This window comes from Vipera berus (genome assembly GCF_964194415.1).
Source record: "Vipera berus genome assembly, chromosome: 3".
NCBI classification, from domain to species: domain Eukaryota; kingdom Metazoa; phylum Chordata; class Lepidosauria; order Squamata; family Viperidae; genus Vipera; species Vipera berus.
The window spans coordinates 95,281,995-95,297,602 of NC_138204.1; positions in this window are offsets into that span (position 1 = coordinate 95,281,995).

Consider the following 15,608-nt stretch of genomic DNA (forward strand, 5'->3'; position numbering starts at 1 on the left):
ACTATTTAAAGCAAAACCCAAAGCAAAGTTGATAAAAACCTGATAAAAATTATAAGGCTAAAGCAAGAATCGTAAGAGCTCCTTAATCATCTGCAGAATAAAGCTATTTAAATATCATAGAAACAAATACTCAACTACCATCACACATAGTAGTTTAAGTGAAATATTTTCTAGACCTTTCCAGGTTTCAGGTTCCTTTTTAAATGTATTGAAAGAACATTTTGTCTTCTTTATACCATGTTCTATCAGCCTTCAGGTAAGAAGATAGACAAAAAGATATTTTATTTGAACGTTTTGTGCATGCTTTCCTCTCGTAACAACATTTAGTCTTCAATTATTTTTTTCCCTACAGCATTTAAATTGTTTTACATTTAAACTGCAATTATTTAACGCAAAAAAGGGATGTTTACATTTTACCTTTACCTTTACTCCTCCCTAAAGTTTTATTTATTGCTTGTGAGTTCATCTGTCACCCAGTGGAGGAGAAGGCTGAGTATCCTAGTCACATGTCTTGTGTGCAACCTAAGAAAGGGCAGCACAATTAATTCTATTTTTGTCATCTTTTCTGCTCCTATGTATCAGAAATGCCCTAAGCCACGGGTGTCAAACTCACCGCATCACATGACGTGTCACAATGTATCACAACTTTTTTTGTATTGCTGGAGCTGGGGTGGGCACAGCATCTGTATGATGCAACCGGCCCACAGGCCAGCAGTTTGACACCCCTGCCCTAAGCTATGGAACCTCTATGTGTCTTATCCTTACAAAATGGTAGTTACAGCTGTAGTCACCCAGCTTCTAACACCACTTTCTAATGCCTTGGTAAGACCACACTTGCATCCAGTTTTGGCCACCACAATATAAAATGATGTTGAGACTCTAGAAAGAGTGCAAAGAAGAGCAACAAAATTAAATAGGGACTGGAGGCTAAAACAAATAAAGAATGCTTGCAGGATTTGGTTATCTCTAGTTCAGTGAAAAGAAGGACTAAGGGTGACATAATAGCAGTGTTCCAATATCTCATTGGTTGCCACAAAGAAGAGAGAGTCAAGCTATTCTCCAAAGTACCTGAAGGCAGGATAAGAAGCGATGGATGGAAACTAATCAAGGACAGAAACAACCTAGAATGAAGATGAAATTTCCTGACAATTAGAACAATTAATCAGTGGAACAACGTGCCTCCAGAAGTTGTGGGTGCTTCATCAGTGGAAGTTTTTAGAGATTGGACAACCATTTGTCTGAAATGGTATAGGGTTTCCTGCTTGAAGACCTTCAAGGTCCCTTCCAACTCTGTTATTCTGTTATTCTATTACCAAAAGAAGAAGGCATGGCCAGGAAGTGTCAAAACCAAAAGACTTCCAAAAGAGGAAGATTCACATTTCCAACTGTTCATCCTATACGCCTTATCCTGCCTTTAGAAAAGCCCAAAGCCTACCCTCTCAGTAGGCTGCCAAGGAAGAAACTGCTTCAAGTTAACAAGATGTCTAGATGAGAAAAGCAAGGATTGGCAAGCCGGCAGATAAGAAATCCACTGCTTTTAGGTGCAAACTTTATTTAGTCTTCTGCATTTTTTTACATCCAAAAGATAGAAGCTACATTCTGATCACAGTTAGAGGTTTCAATCATGGCTCCTAAATGGGCCTTCTGTGTGAATGATAATCACCTCTCAAGGACTCTGTAACATTCAGGCTTGCTTTTTTGAGAGCCTTCTTAACACTACCTAGTTGAATACCAAATGCCATATACTGTTTAACAATAGGATAAAGCTCAGTAGAAGCCAGGACAAAGTGAGCCACAGCTAAAGTCTGGTCAAAATGTATATGTTCCAATACATTTCAGAATTACTTTATCTTGTTGACAAGCCATTTATTAGTTCCTGGTTTAAAATTGTGTCTCAGAAAATTAGTCAAATTAACTTCTCTCCAGATCACTCAAGTTTTCTTGTTCAGTTTTATCCCAGTTTTGTCAGAATTAAAAAAAATGGCAGGAGCCTATTAGTAACGCTAACTTGCTCTGTTCTCCAGTTCTTTTTTTAATTATTATATGCCATCACATCATTTTCAACTCCTAGTGACCACACAGATTTTCTCCATAATGATCTAGCCTTAACCTATTCTTTCAAGTCTTCCAATGTTGAATTTATTCCGACCATAACTGAGTTTGTCTACCTTGCTACTGATCATCCTCTTCTTCTCTTTCCCTCTATGTTTCCCAGTATTAGAGCATTTTCTAGAGAGAGATGAATCTTCAGATAATCTGTTCAAAGTTGGATAATTTGAGCCTGGTGATTTGTGCCTCAAGTGAAAGCTCTGGGTTGATTTGTTTGATGATCCATTGGTGTGTTTTCTTGGCTATCCATTTTTATATCCTCAGGAGTCTTCTCAAACACAAAAAGTCCAAACTTCACTTCCAGAGTGTCATAGGGAATATCACTGCTTATGCAGTTCTGATCTTTGTTGGGATAGACACATCACAGTATTTGAATATCTTTTCCAGTGCCTTCATGGCTGCTCTACTGAATGTTATTCTGTGGCATATTTCTTGACCTTCTTGTTCCTTTGCAGTTCTTGGTTGTTCCTAAAAGGTAAAAGCTATCTACCATTTCAATATCTTCATTGTCAGTTGTAAGGACAATTGTTCCACCTGTAATTTTGGTCCCACTTTTTCACTGTGTTCTTTGACTGTTAGTACTGGGTTTGCAGACCTTTTGCATTTTTAGCTATCAGGGTACTATCATCAGCAAACACAGGTTACTGATAACTTCTTCAAACAGTTTAAAAATCATACTCATCTTCCAATCCACCAATTCATTTAGGTATTTATTATTAATATCATTAGTGTATGGCCTCATATTTAACCAATCTAAGTCACAGTACTCATCAAAACACATATGCAAAGACCTTTGGAGGGGTCCTGTTACAGGGGTCTTCAAACTTGGCACTTTTATGACTTGTGGACTTCAACTCCCAGAATTCCTCAGCCAAGGACGCTAGCTAAGGAATTCTGGGAGCTGAAGTCCACAAGTCATAAAAGGGCCAAGTTTGAAGATCCCTATGTTAGAAAGACTCCAAGTTATATCTCTGCCTTTGTAATAGCTTAGAAGTAGAGTTGATATTTTTGATTTGTGGATTGTATACTGATTTGAGACAAAATTTTATTTCCCTTTCACTATTTTTTTTTAACCAAGCAGTTTAAATGATGTATATGCACATTTTATTTTACTTCGCTATCATGATTAGTTGCAAAAAGAACTACTTTCTGAATGATTTTAAAACATGAAAAGTAAAAAAAATATGATATTTTTTGTTGTTATGTTTGTTCTTGGGTCTTTTGACTGGACTAAACTATTCAACGTCAAGTGACAAGGCATTGTGATGAAAAGTAAAAGGATTGGCAAGTTGCACAAAAGAAATCCTTCATCTATGTGGTTTGGGCAGTTTGTGGCCAAATAGTAAAAAGCCCTTCAGTTTGTATCCTCTATACAAACCTTAGTGCAGGGGTCTTCAAACTTGGCCTTTGCCTGGCTGAGGAATTCTGGGAGTTGAAGTCCACAAGTCATAAAAGGACTAATTTTGAAGGAAACTCCCTCCCCCCACTCCCTTAGTGTATTCCAACAATTGCCTGGAGATGTGGTTAACAAACAACAGTTGCTTTAATTAAGTATATAAGGAAGATTTTCAGGTGCATGTAAATTAACAAATAAAAAACCACAGGATTTTAAAATCTATTGCTTCATATTTACAGTATACGCTGATCCATTAAGCAGTGGTTTGCAAAATTTCAACAGTAATTTCTCTTTTTCTAGTGTTTTTTCCAGTTAGTCACTACACCAACAATCCCAAATTTAAAAAGCCTTAGAATAGGAGGCAAGAATCTCCTGATCCTTACCAACCCTAACAATTTGTTCCCAGTCTCTAACTTTTCTTTTTCTCTACCTCTACCTTCCTAGAAGAGACCACAGTTACAGCAAAAGCTATTAGGATATAAAGACCAAAGTTTCAGATTCATTACATATCAAGTGATTAACAGAAACCAATAGTTTTGTGATCCTTGCCACATTGCACTGCTTAGATTTTCAGGTCACTTTCAGTCCACTGTAACCCAACTTTCTTTGTTGTCACCAATTGTGTATTGCAAATGACTTTGGGAGCTTGTTACTTCTGGCTGAATAGCTATAAAAAGTGAGATGAGACCTCATGTGCGGTCAGTCTCTCCAAATAAAAAACCCCCAAAGCATTGGGGAAATGTATTGAAATATGTTTTCCAAGTACAAAGTGAAAGTTTAAGGGCAGAGGAGATCAGCAATGTTTGCAATTGAAAGCAAAACACCTGGTAGCGGATGCTTTGGCTTTGGGAGTGGTTATAAGAATCCTTGTGTGAATGTTTTGTCACCTAATTCTGTGGCAGATAACCCTGCCTTTCACCTGGACATGGTTCATCCCAAGGTTAGCACTTCTCAGGTGTCAGATATGAAATAATCAGTTGGCCAACTCTCACAGGAATAAAACCAGAGGCCTAAGAATTGAAAGCACTTGAAATGATATCTGGAAAACTGATATTTTTTTTTACAAGTAATTGACATCTCACATTTGGATACTCAATCTTTAATGGAACATTTTATCTTAAAACTCAAGGAGCTTCAGATCCATTGTTGTTTCTTTTAGAGTTTGGCACCCATCAAACATGAAAAGTTGTTAACTGTCCGTGTTAATTACTAATATGCTTATACTTTATATCACACATCAGTGATGTACTAATACTGTTGGGTGCCTGTTATCAAGTACTAAATCCTATTGTGATTATCGTTCAGTAATGCACTCACATTTTATGCCAACTGAATGTTTAACTGGCAAGTAATACTATCCAGTATTTATATTTAGTGTTTATCATTTACAACAAATATTATGTCAAGAAGCATCATATATTTGGATGTTCTAGAAAATGGTCAGTGCTAGAACAAGTAATTAAGAACTGTGTGGCTACTTAACAAGCAGAATTTTTATCATGCTACCACATTCACCATCTTAAGTTTTTGCCTCAGCTGCCCAGAGTCACCTTACAGGGAGATGAGCAGCATATAAATGAATGAATAAATAAATAAATAAATATACATACATATGCTATGGCAGTGATGTTGAACTTTGAGGGCTTGGCATGTCAAAAATTCAGAAAATACTTGACTTTGCTGGTATGCCACACACGCATACCCCTCAACAAATGACAATTCTCTATCTTTCCCCCCCCCCCAAACAACAAAAAAATATTTGGGCCCTCCTGAATACAGCACCTGGCACTGGAGTAGTGTCCCTGCTGCTCAAAAAGGCCGCCTTGCACTATTCCCCAAGACTCATAAGCCTTAGGGCAGGGCTCTTCAAACTTGGCCCTTTTATGACTTGTGGACTTCAACTCCCGGAATTCCTCAGCCAGACATGCTGGCTGAGAAATTCTGGGAGTTGAAGTCCGCAAGTCATAAAAGAGCCAAGTTTGAAGACCCCTGCCTTAGGGAATGGTGCAATTGGCCCCATAGCCCTACACTCCCCAGAATCTGCTGCATACCATTTACCCTCAAACAGTGTTGTATTTCTGTTGATAGGACCCTTTGACCTACCTGAGGCTGCTCCAGGTTTCAGGAGGCCATTTTTCCTGAAACAGCTTCAGGGAATGATCTTGCGCAGCTTCTGCAGCTCCAAAAACCTTGTGAAAATATGCCCCATTCTTGCATGAGTTTTGGAGCCCCCTCAAAAGCACGGTCCTCCTACAAATCTTCTGGAGGGTCCAGAGGCAGCACAACAGTACACCCCATTTTCATGCAGCCTCCAAAAATCATATGAGAATGGGGCATGCTTTTGAGAATTGTTGGTATTGTTGAATGCTGGCATATTATCCAAAAGGTTGTAGCATGTCTCCTTTAACACACAATTCATAGGGATACTCGGAGCCTAACAGATTGTGAATATTTCAAGGCATTAACAAATATTTCAAAATTCAGAATGATGTAACTATTTCAGACCTGCACTACAACTAATAAATATACAACCTATGTCTTTTCATGTACAGCCTGTTTTATTGTTTCAAAAAGGTTTTCAAAGCTAGACAATAACATTGTTAAACTTGTTAATAAACCAGGTTCCTTTGAAGAGCACTCTGAATCATGCTTATGAAAGCAAATGGCCACCAAGATAGATCAATGCACAGCTGATGCAAACCCACTTTAATAATTGCTTGATAAATCAGCATAGTCCACTGAGACTCAAGAACTAGGAGCAAATATTTCCATCTATGTCATTTATAAGGGTTTCTTTCTCCATTTATATATGGTTTAGAATAGCTTCTCAGTGTGCTGTCCCACTCTCTCTCACACACACACCACAGGTGTCAGGAGTCTTTATTAAGGCTTCCAAGCCTGAATTGGTATTCCCAGCAATTCCCTGTGCCAACACCAGCTCAACCCCAAAGAGTTCCACAGGCAACTCAAATGAAGCCAACACTAGTCCTCAAGGCAAAGGTGAGTCCAGTTCACTAGGCAAAAGGAAATTCCCAAGGCAAAATGGCAAGTTCCAAGAGAAAGACAAGTCCACAGGCAAAGGGAACAGCTGAAGACAATCTGAAATTCAAAGCAAGAACACACAGCAAGGGAATGAATACCTTGCTCCCTGCATCATCTCCATCTGTCTGCTGTGATAAATAGCCAGCTTCTGATGCAGCCCATCAAGAGGGGCAAGGCTGCCTCCTCACAAGTAATCTGGCTGACCTTCACTGTTCCTGCCTGTTCTCTGCCTTATGTGTTCTTCAATCAGATGCAGAAGGCAGTTTCTCTTCCTCATCACTGACAAGCTGCAGCTGCATGCTTTCCCCACCTGAAGCCTCCAGGCTGTCCTGCTGCAGCTGTGTTTCAGCCAAATCAGATGGCTGCTTGGAGCTATTGACAAAACTCCCTCCTGATGTGCCTGGAACTGGTTCATCCTCCTGTGAGCCGACATCTGGAGAGGTATCTGGGAAAGGGGGGGGGAGAGTCATCACACTCAGCTTTGGCAACTTGAAGTTGTGTGGACTTCAACTCCCAAATTCTCCAGCCAGCATGCAGGGGGAAGGGGTGTTCTGGAAGTTGAAATCCACATATCTTTAAGCTATCAAGTTTGAGAAACTGATTTTTAGAGTCTGAGGTTCTTGCAAACTATTAGTTTAAAGCAAACATTGGGGACACTTTACAGTGTGACTAAGACCAGACTGAACCTACTCAGAGAGAAGTGACAGAACAAAAGAAAGCAGAGAAAGAAAGGAGAAAAACACCACCATTATATCCTTTCCAAAAAGTATTCTCAGATCTATTTCCAACAGCTACAGCAGCTCTTAAGGCAGGGGTGTCAAACTCAATTTCATTGAGGGCCGCATCAGCATTGCGGTTGCCCTCAGGGGGCCGGTGAGTATGGCCAGGGTGGGCGTGGCCTACTGGGTAGGCATGGCTAGAGTGCATATGGCCTACTGGGTGGGCGTGGCCAGCTCTACATCGTTTGCATCAAGGGTGCCTATGGGGGCCTGAGCAGAAGTGGGACAGATCTGAGGGTCTCTGGCAGAAGGAGGGTCTCTGGGCCAGGGCCAAGGCAGTGGGGGCCGTTCCCTCACTGTTTCCAGGATGGCTTCATGGGCAACATGAAACCACTTCGCAGGCCGGATCTGGCCCCCAGGCCTTGTGTTTGACATGTCTGTCTTAAGGGATATATCATCGGCTAGAGCAGGCAAGGAAATGGGATCAGTGCCTTTTGCAAAAATAATTGCTATACATCACACAATACTTAACAAATTGTCCTATTTTTATGAGATCTCTATTTTTAAGGCCAATTGCAGGATGAATAAGGGCTTGAAAGCTGACTCAAAACTTTCTTCCACTTGTGGTAAAAGAAACAAGAAATAAGCTAAATATGTTGCAAGAATCTAATCCCATTTTCTGAACAGGCATGAGGAAAGTTGATTAAAACCTGATAAATTGCTGGTTAATCATATATTTTTTTCTTTGAAATAATCAGAAGGGTCCACATAATGAGATTCAAGGTACTAGTAATGGTGTTCAAAGCCCTCCATGGCAGGGGGCCGGAGTACCTCAGGGAACATCTGCTGCCGGCATCAAGCTCCCTGCGCCCTGTGCGTTCCCACAGAGAGGGCCTCCTCAGGGTGCCACCGATCAGAGAATGTCGATTGGTGGCCCCCAGGGGGAGAGCCTTCTCTGTGGGCGCTCCGGAGCTGTGGAATCAGTTGCCGGTAGAGCTCCGGATGGCGCCCGATCTTCGCTCCTTTCGTCGCGATCTCAAGACGTTTTTGTTTGTACAAGCCGGCCTAGCCTGATGGGGATTGGTGGGTTTTTTTTATTTTTTGTATTCTTAATTTTATCTTTGGGGTTTTATAATTGTATATCAATTGTTTTAAAATTGGGCAATCATTTAATTTCTTTTTAATATTTGTATTTTGTATTTTACTCTTGCCCTGTGAACCGCCCTGAGTCCTCAGGGAGAAGGGCGGTATAGAAATATTATTAAATTAAATTAAATTAAATTAATTGTCCCAAGGTGTGAAACTTACCACTTCAGGAAGTGTTGTTGAGAGGCATGCAGAGAAACAATGTGTTTACTGAAGCTTGAGACAATTATGTGACCTGGTTTCATTTAAAGTTGCTAGGCAAGTTGCTAGGCCTCATGGGCATATCTAAAAAACTGAAAACAGTTCCTAAAAAGGGACCATTATCAGAAGGATACATTTTGGCCTTCCATAAAAGCTGGCTAGTCATATTTGATTCATTCGCTTAAATCTCTTTTGTATGATTAGCATATATGTTCAGCTTGAAAAATTCAGTCACTGAGTTCTCCCATTTGCAGACTGAAAAGTTAATACCACATGAACAGCTTTAAGTCATCCATTTTATCTCATTTCCCAATCCTTGACGGGATCCAAATTTTCTGTGATAACCCAAAAAACATTACTGGAGACATCTCATGAATAGGCAGCCCATTTCCTCTGAATTCAGGAAGACCATGACTCTGATCAGTCTTTCTGCAAAATTGCACTACCTGACTTCATATGGGTGAATATAGAAAGAAGGAATTAAAGATTAAGGGGCCAGTCCCATAAAGAGTTGATACAACTATGTTGGTACAACAACTTCAATATTCTGAGTGCAAAAGAACAAAAAAGGGAAACACAGCATCAGAAAAACAAGCCTTAAGAAAAGCTGCAGCTTTTCTTTGAAGATACATCTGTGCAGCATAGCTGGCCTAATCAATAACACTAAAAAAGAGCTTTTTAGTTATATACACACTGGATTTTATATTTAAAAAAACCCATTTGACTGAAGTGTTATTTTCTCAGTTTTGGGGGAGAAGTTGTATCTTTGTCCTGCTTTTGTCATCCATCTCAAGAAAAGATGTCATGGAAGAAAAAGGAAAGTGGAGTGGGAAAACTGAAGAAAAATTACAGTGGTAAGAATATTGAATCATATTTTTTTTTCTGAAACCACCCAAAGTTGTATTGGGAATTGAGTTGTCTAAGAATTGGGCAAATGAAAAAATAAATTCCCAGAGCTGGCAACAGCTGTAGAAGATGCAGTTTTGTATATGGCCCAAAGAGTGCAAGCAGGTCATTTGATGGGAGCTCACCCCATCCTGCGGTAGCAACCAGATCACTAGCCTGTTGATTGTCAGCCCAGCATCCTAACCACATGAGCCACTGTGCTCCTAATGAGATGGATTTTATTCTTCCATATATTATAGGATTTCAATTGTTTTGATAAGTTTCTATTCTGTTAATGTTTAAAAGGCTTTTGTTATCATTTTGGTTATTTGTGTATTTTGTGTAAGTGTGTGTGCATGTGTTCTCTAAGCCACCAACATATGTGAGATGGGTAGCTATATAAATTGAATAACTCCAACATCCCTCCAACAATTTAGAGGTACCAACGTTCTTTTTTCAACATTTTCTGTTTTTTTGTTGTCTTTAGGGTTCAGATTATGTATCGATTAGAAACAAAGCATATGGGTGACACACACAAACACACACACAGAGCTCCTTTGTGGGAAACAAAGATCAAGGGTGATTATGCAGAAAAACATGTCCTTTTGTTTATTTACCATAGCATTTAAAATGACATTCTAAATACGGTTCAGTTTCTGTAGACTTATTTTTATCAAGCCGTCAACGGGCTTCTGGGGTCATAATTATGCACTGCTGTAGGTTATAAAAAAGAAAGTTGATTTTTAGAGGTGAGCATCACATGTTTGTTTGCCATCAGTGTGGTCAGGATTTACAGATTTATCTCAATATATTCTCTTCCCTTTCCTGGGATTTTAATTATCCAGCTTGGTTGGAGTTAACTCATTCACTCCCTGTTACAAAGAGAAGGTGTATCGCCTATCAAACTCTCTTTCCTTGTTCCTTACTGAGACCAGGCTGGATGCTCCACTGAGTAGACTCTGTGTCAAGAAATCAGCAGCTGCTCATATATCATGTTAGTCATTAGTGGAAGATCATTCTGGACCTTTGCCCACAGCACCTTGCTGTGGCAGGAAAAGGGCTATAAAACCCTAGGCCCTGTCAGCTGTTGTCATCTAGGTGAGAATTTATCTGGTCTTGGGGTGCCCTCTGACTGGATTATTATGAATAATGAATGAAGCTCTATGCCATGTTGAAGCATTAATAAGACTGGGAGAAATTTTATACAGGAAGGAAATAGCACCTGGGCTGGTCCAGTAACAGGCAGCGGGAATGTTTCCCAGGATTCCAATTTAGGGAGGAAAGGCAGCTCCTCCTTATCATAAAATTTGGTAGTATTGGAGTATTTTGGCTCTGTTGATCAGTAGTCACTATCAAACCATTCATATTGCATGGATTTTATTTTGTAAACATAAATTCTACTACAGTCTGTTAGTTCAGACATTACTTTAGTTCATAATTTCCTACCAAAGGAGTCATCCATTCACAAAAGCCCAGAGTATTTTTGTGAATGAAATGTGACCACTTGAACTTTTGTCAAGGCTTAGAACACAAAAAGGTGTCCCAAGACATTAAATATGAAGGTAGCAAATATGAGGATTCTTGCAAAACTACCTCATTACCATTGCAAATACCAATGGTTGCTAAATGAGGCAGTTGCTAAATGAGGACCACTTGCAGTTTAACATTAGAAAACAATAAAGTAGAGAACTGGACCACTGCCTCATCTAGTTCAGTACCACTTCTACATTGCTTGAAGGCAAATCTCTAGGTTTTTAGACAGAAGTTTCTCTAACAGGACTAACACACACATACCCTAAAATGCACACACCCTGCCTCAACTAAGTCTCAGTAACTCAATTTCAATTGGTATTCCAGGAGAAGCATGGAGTAGGGAACCATTTACTATTTTTGTCTTCCAAGAGCAAAGGGCAGTAGACAAACAGCTCCTTTCCCATCTTCACAATAATCCTGTCATAAACAAAAATGTCATCCATGAATATTGGTGAATTGAGATTTGAAGCCAGGTCTCTCTGAGTTTGCTTACTCTATAATATAGGCAAACTGCAGCCTTCCAGACATTTTACATTACAATTCAACCAGATTAAATAAACACGAGTTAGTATTTCAAGCATTCCTATTTCAACCAGAGCAAAAGACAACATGTTTTAATCGGTAACATTCTTAATTTCCTTGGGATTTTTTTTTTTAAAGGCATACCCAGTGGGGCAAAAAATATTTTCTGTGCAAAAGAAATGAAGAACATCAGATCTCATGAGCAAAGGGAGGCAGCCCATCATCTGTGAGTCACGTATATCCCTCCAACCAAGTTTGGTGGAGTAAGGATGTCTACAAGTAAAATCTGATACCTAAATAGCTATTTGGCATGGCATAATTGTTGCCCTATTTTTGGTAAATTATGCCGATAATGGATAAATCACCCCAAACCTCAACAAAGAAAAAAGAGGTGAACATTTCATCCTCCCCACCATTCCCACACCTCGCAAAGCTAAATCAGAAGCCATTAAAATGAAGTGTCCTTTTCCATAAGGGAAAAGAATGTTCTCTCTTCCCTTAGGTCAGGGGTAGGCAACCTCGGCTCTTTTATGACTCATGGACTTCAACTCCCAGAATTCCTGAGTCAGCATAGCTGGCTCAGGAATTCTGGGAGTTGAAATCCATGAGTCATAAAAGAGCCGAGGTTGCCTACCCCTGCCTTAGGTCCATCTGCCTAAGGAGGACGAATAAGAATCCTAATGAAAGGGATTCTTTATTCTCTCATTACTGTTCAAACCCAACATTCCTCAGAATTTAGAATCATTAACAACCTTAACGCTTCTTTAATATTTGGATTTATGACTTCCAAGAAGGGGGGGAAATGAGTATTTTACATGTTTTAATTCACAGGTCTTTTCTAGACAACCCCCCTCTCCCCGAAAAATGGATTTATTTCCAGCTACTTTCCTTGAGGGACCTTTGAAATGCTATATTGCTACTTTTCATGTTTTTTTATTTGCCCTTTGGAACAATAAAAGCTCAAAGGTTCATAAATATGCATTCTGTAAATGTATTATGCTGACAAAGTGTTGCTCAGATAGCTGTTTTCGCCTTCAGGGAATGAATAAGTTTACAGCATGCTTAAACAACAGAGGAAAGGAGGAAGGGGAATGGGAAGAGAGCTGTGTCAGCGCAGGGGTAGAAAAATAGAACAAAAAGATATCTAGGATGCTCACAAAAGAACCAGGAACGTTGATGTCAAGGTGCAATAAGGAGAAAAGGGAGCAAAAAACATTAACCACTAATGGTCGGGTGCTGTCATTGTTATTTTTATTTTGCTATCAATTATTTTTATCCAAAAAGCCCTGCATAACTTAACTTAAAAACTCTCATTTTTATTCAGCAAGCTTCCAAGGGAACTCTCATTCAACCAGTTCAGTTCAGCCTTTATTAGTACCAATTCCCTATGAACCCAAATATAGTTTGCTGCTCTTCCTTTTACTGATTTGGCCCTCAGGAATTTGGTCAATCAATATAGGAAACATTGGAATGGATGAGAAGAAAATATTTTTCTCCCCATCTCCTTCTCCCATCATTTTATATCCACTCTTAAACCCACCCAAGAAAGGATAGAGCAAAACCTCCACTGTTCCTTGGTTGCAAATATCTGAATAATAGAACATTTTAATTGCCTAATTGCAAATAGCTAGAGTATTAAAATATATACACACTCAAATTCATTGCAATCAGATGATTTGGCTAAGTTATGCCATGGATTAAATGCTACTTCCATCCTAACCAGAGCTTGTTGAAGCAGAGAATAAACATTACTAATGATTAGCATTATTATGTGAACTATGAGGTCTAGTTATGCTGCTGTTGTCTATCTTTTATATTAAAATAAGGCAATTAAATTGGTTGGGAAAAGAGGAGAAAATACATACTAATATTTGTACTCCTTTGTGATTGACACTTTTTGATCTGCTATTCCCTAATTATTTTGTGTGTGTGTGTGTGTGTGTGTGTGTGTGTGTGTGTGTGTGTTAGCCTTTTGTAAGGCAAAAACCTGGCTATGTTCCTGAGCTTGGGTTGCTGAATGCACCAAGAGCCCTTTTCCTGGCTATATTGCTAACAGATCAAATATAGTGCTCCTGTGTATCTTGAATTGGGTGTTTTAATGTCTTCTACTGGTTTTATTGTTTTTTATTTTTAAAAAAATTACATTTCTGATTGTAATATCTGTTCTCAATTGTAAATTGCCCAGAGTCATTTACTGATATGGGAAGCTATAGAAATTGAATGAATGAATGCTTTTTTTTACTTTCTTACAAATCTTCAGTTTTGTTATTTTCCTTCCTGTTCAAAAAGGACAAACATTTGGCATATTACAGTACTACAATACCATTGGCAAAATCATGTAACTCACAACATCTGATAGAATTTCAGAGTAGAGGGAAAAGAAGAAAAGTTGCCCAAGAAAAACAACATAAAATATATTGGACTTACCAGTTAAGGTCTCATTTCTACAGTGGAAAGAGAGCATTCAAGAAGAAATGCTTCAAGGACTTGGTTAAATGTTTTGGGAAAGAAGGAAACCCAAGACATGAGTGCTAGCCAAAGACAGAACTGTGGGCTTGTTAGAGACTCTGGGACGTTAGTGGTGATAGTTCTGATTCTTTCAGGATTCAGGTCTTGAAAAGTTGGCTCAGGAGCTCTTCTTTTCTGTTTAGTTCTACATTATAACAATAAGGAGTGGGGAATAGGTGTATTTCCTTTGCTTGAATATCTGGGTCTTCCACCTGCACTGGCAACTTAGGCCTTGATCTCTAGAGTGAATGGAATCCAAAAAGGATGCTTCTGAAAATGGGGAAGGGAACGGAGAATAAGGGCATTTCCCCCTTTCCCTTGTTGTTCAATCCAATTGGGAAGCCTTAAAACTGCGTTTCCTGCTCTTTTGGCCCCATCCCAAGTTGAATATCTCTGGGGTGGCTGTATTGTATCAAGACTGAAGGAGGCCTTGGTGAAACCAATGGACCTGATTGCTCTCTAAAGTAGGACAGGGCTGCAGCTGAGAAAAGATCATCTCCTCCTACAGGAAGCCACATCAGAACTTCTAGTTCTGTCTCCACAGCAAATTCACCTCAGATTTCCAAACAGCATGATTCTGTTTGCCACAAATGATGGCGTTAAGATTCATTTAGCAATAGCTGAGAAAAAGCACACCACAGAAAGCAAGTTATTTCAGTTCAGCTAAAAGGTTCAAAATACCTTATATTAATTGTATCTGAAACATAGTGAGATATAAATCCAATAAACTTGCTAGCTAATACACCTGCTCAGTTTTTACTGGGAATGCCATAGTATATAACACTATGTTGTTGTTGTTAGTTGCGAAGTCATAGTATATAACACTATAACACACACCTAAACACAGAGACTCAGATCTGAATAAGTCTCCAGTTCCCATGTTTTAGCTTGAACTTTCTTTCTTAAGAGATATGGATATCATGCCACCGTCCTTGGTTTAAGTTTGAAGAGTTGAGTTTTGTGATGTTTGTTTTTTGCAGAAAAGCATTGGAGAAACAGCAGCAGAACTTTTTCACTACCCCTTAGTTGTTAAAAAACAATGTGATCTTTTTACAAAGTTTCTGTCTTCTGTATAATTTGATTTCAACACCATTTTTAGCCTGCAGCTGGCTGCACCCAGAATTGTACTTGAGAAAAGAATAAGTTCCATTCACATGTGTATATCAATCAGATGCTATCAAACTCATGGGAATGTGTGCCAGCTTGCCTTGCATCATTCATCTATAAGGAATAACTTACATAATACCATCAAACATTTCCTATGATCCATCTGAAGAAAAACCCAAGCATAATATATGCTTATTTCCATTTGCAAACAGTTATACTTAGTACTTCATTAAAAACAAAAGTTCGGTTAAGTTTGGGAAAAATTTCCATTCTGACTCTGAGGAAAGCTGTTGCCAGTCTATGACTATCAAGCTAGATTTGATTTGATGGTTTATTCAGTAATAGACAGTTTTGTACATTTCTGAAATACTTGGAAATGAGTGGTAATGCCATTACCATATAAAATTAATACTTCTTGAGACTTCATACAAAACAAACCA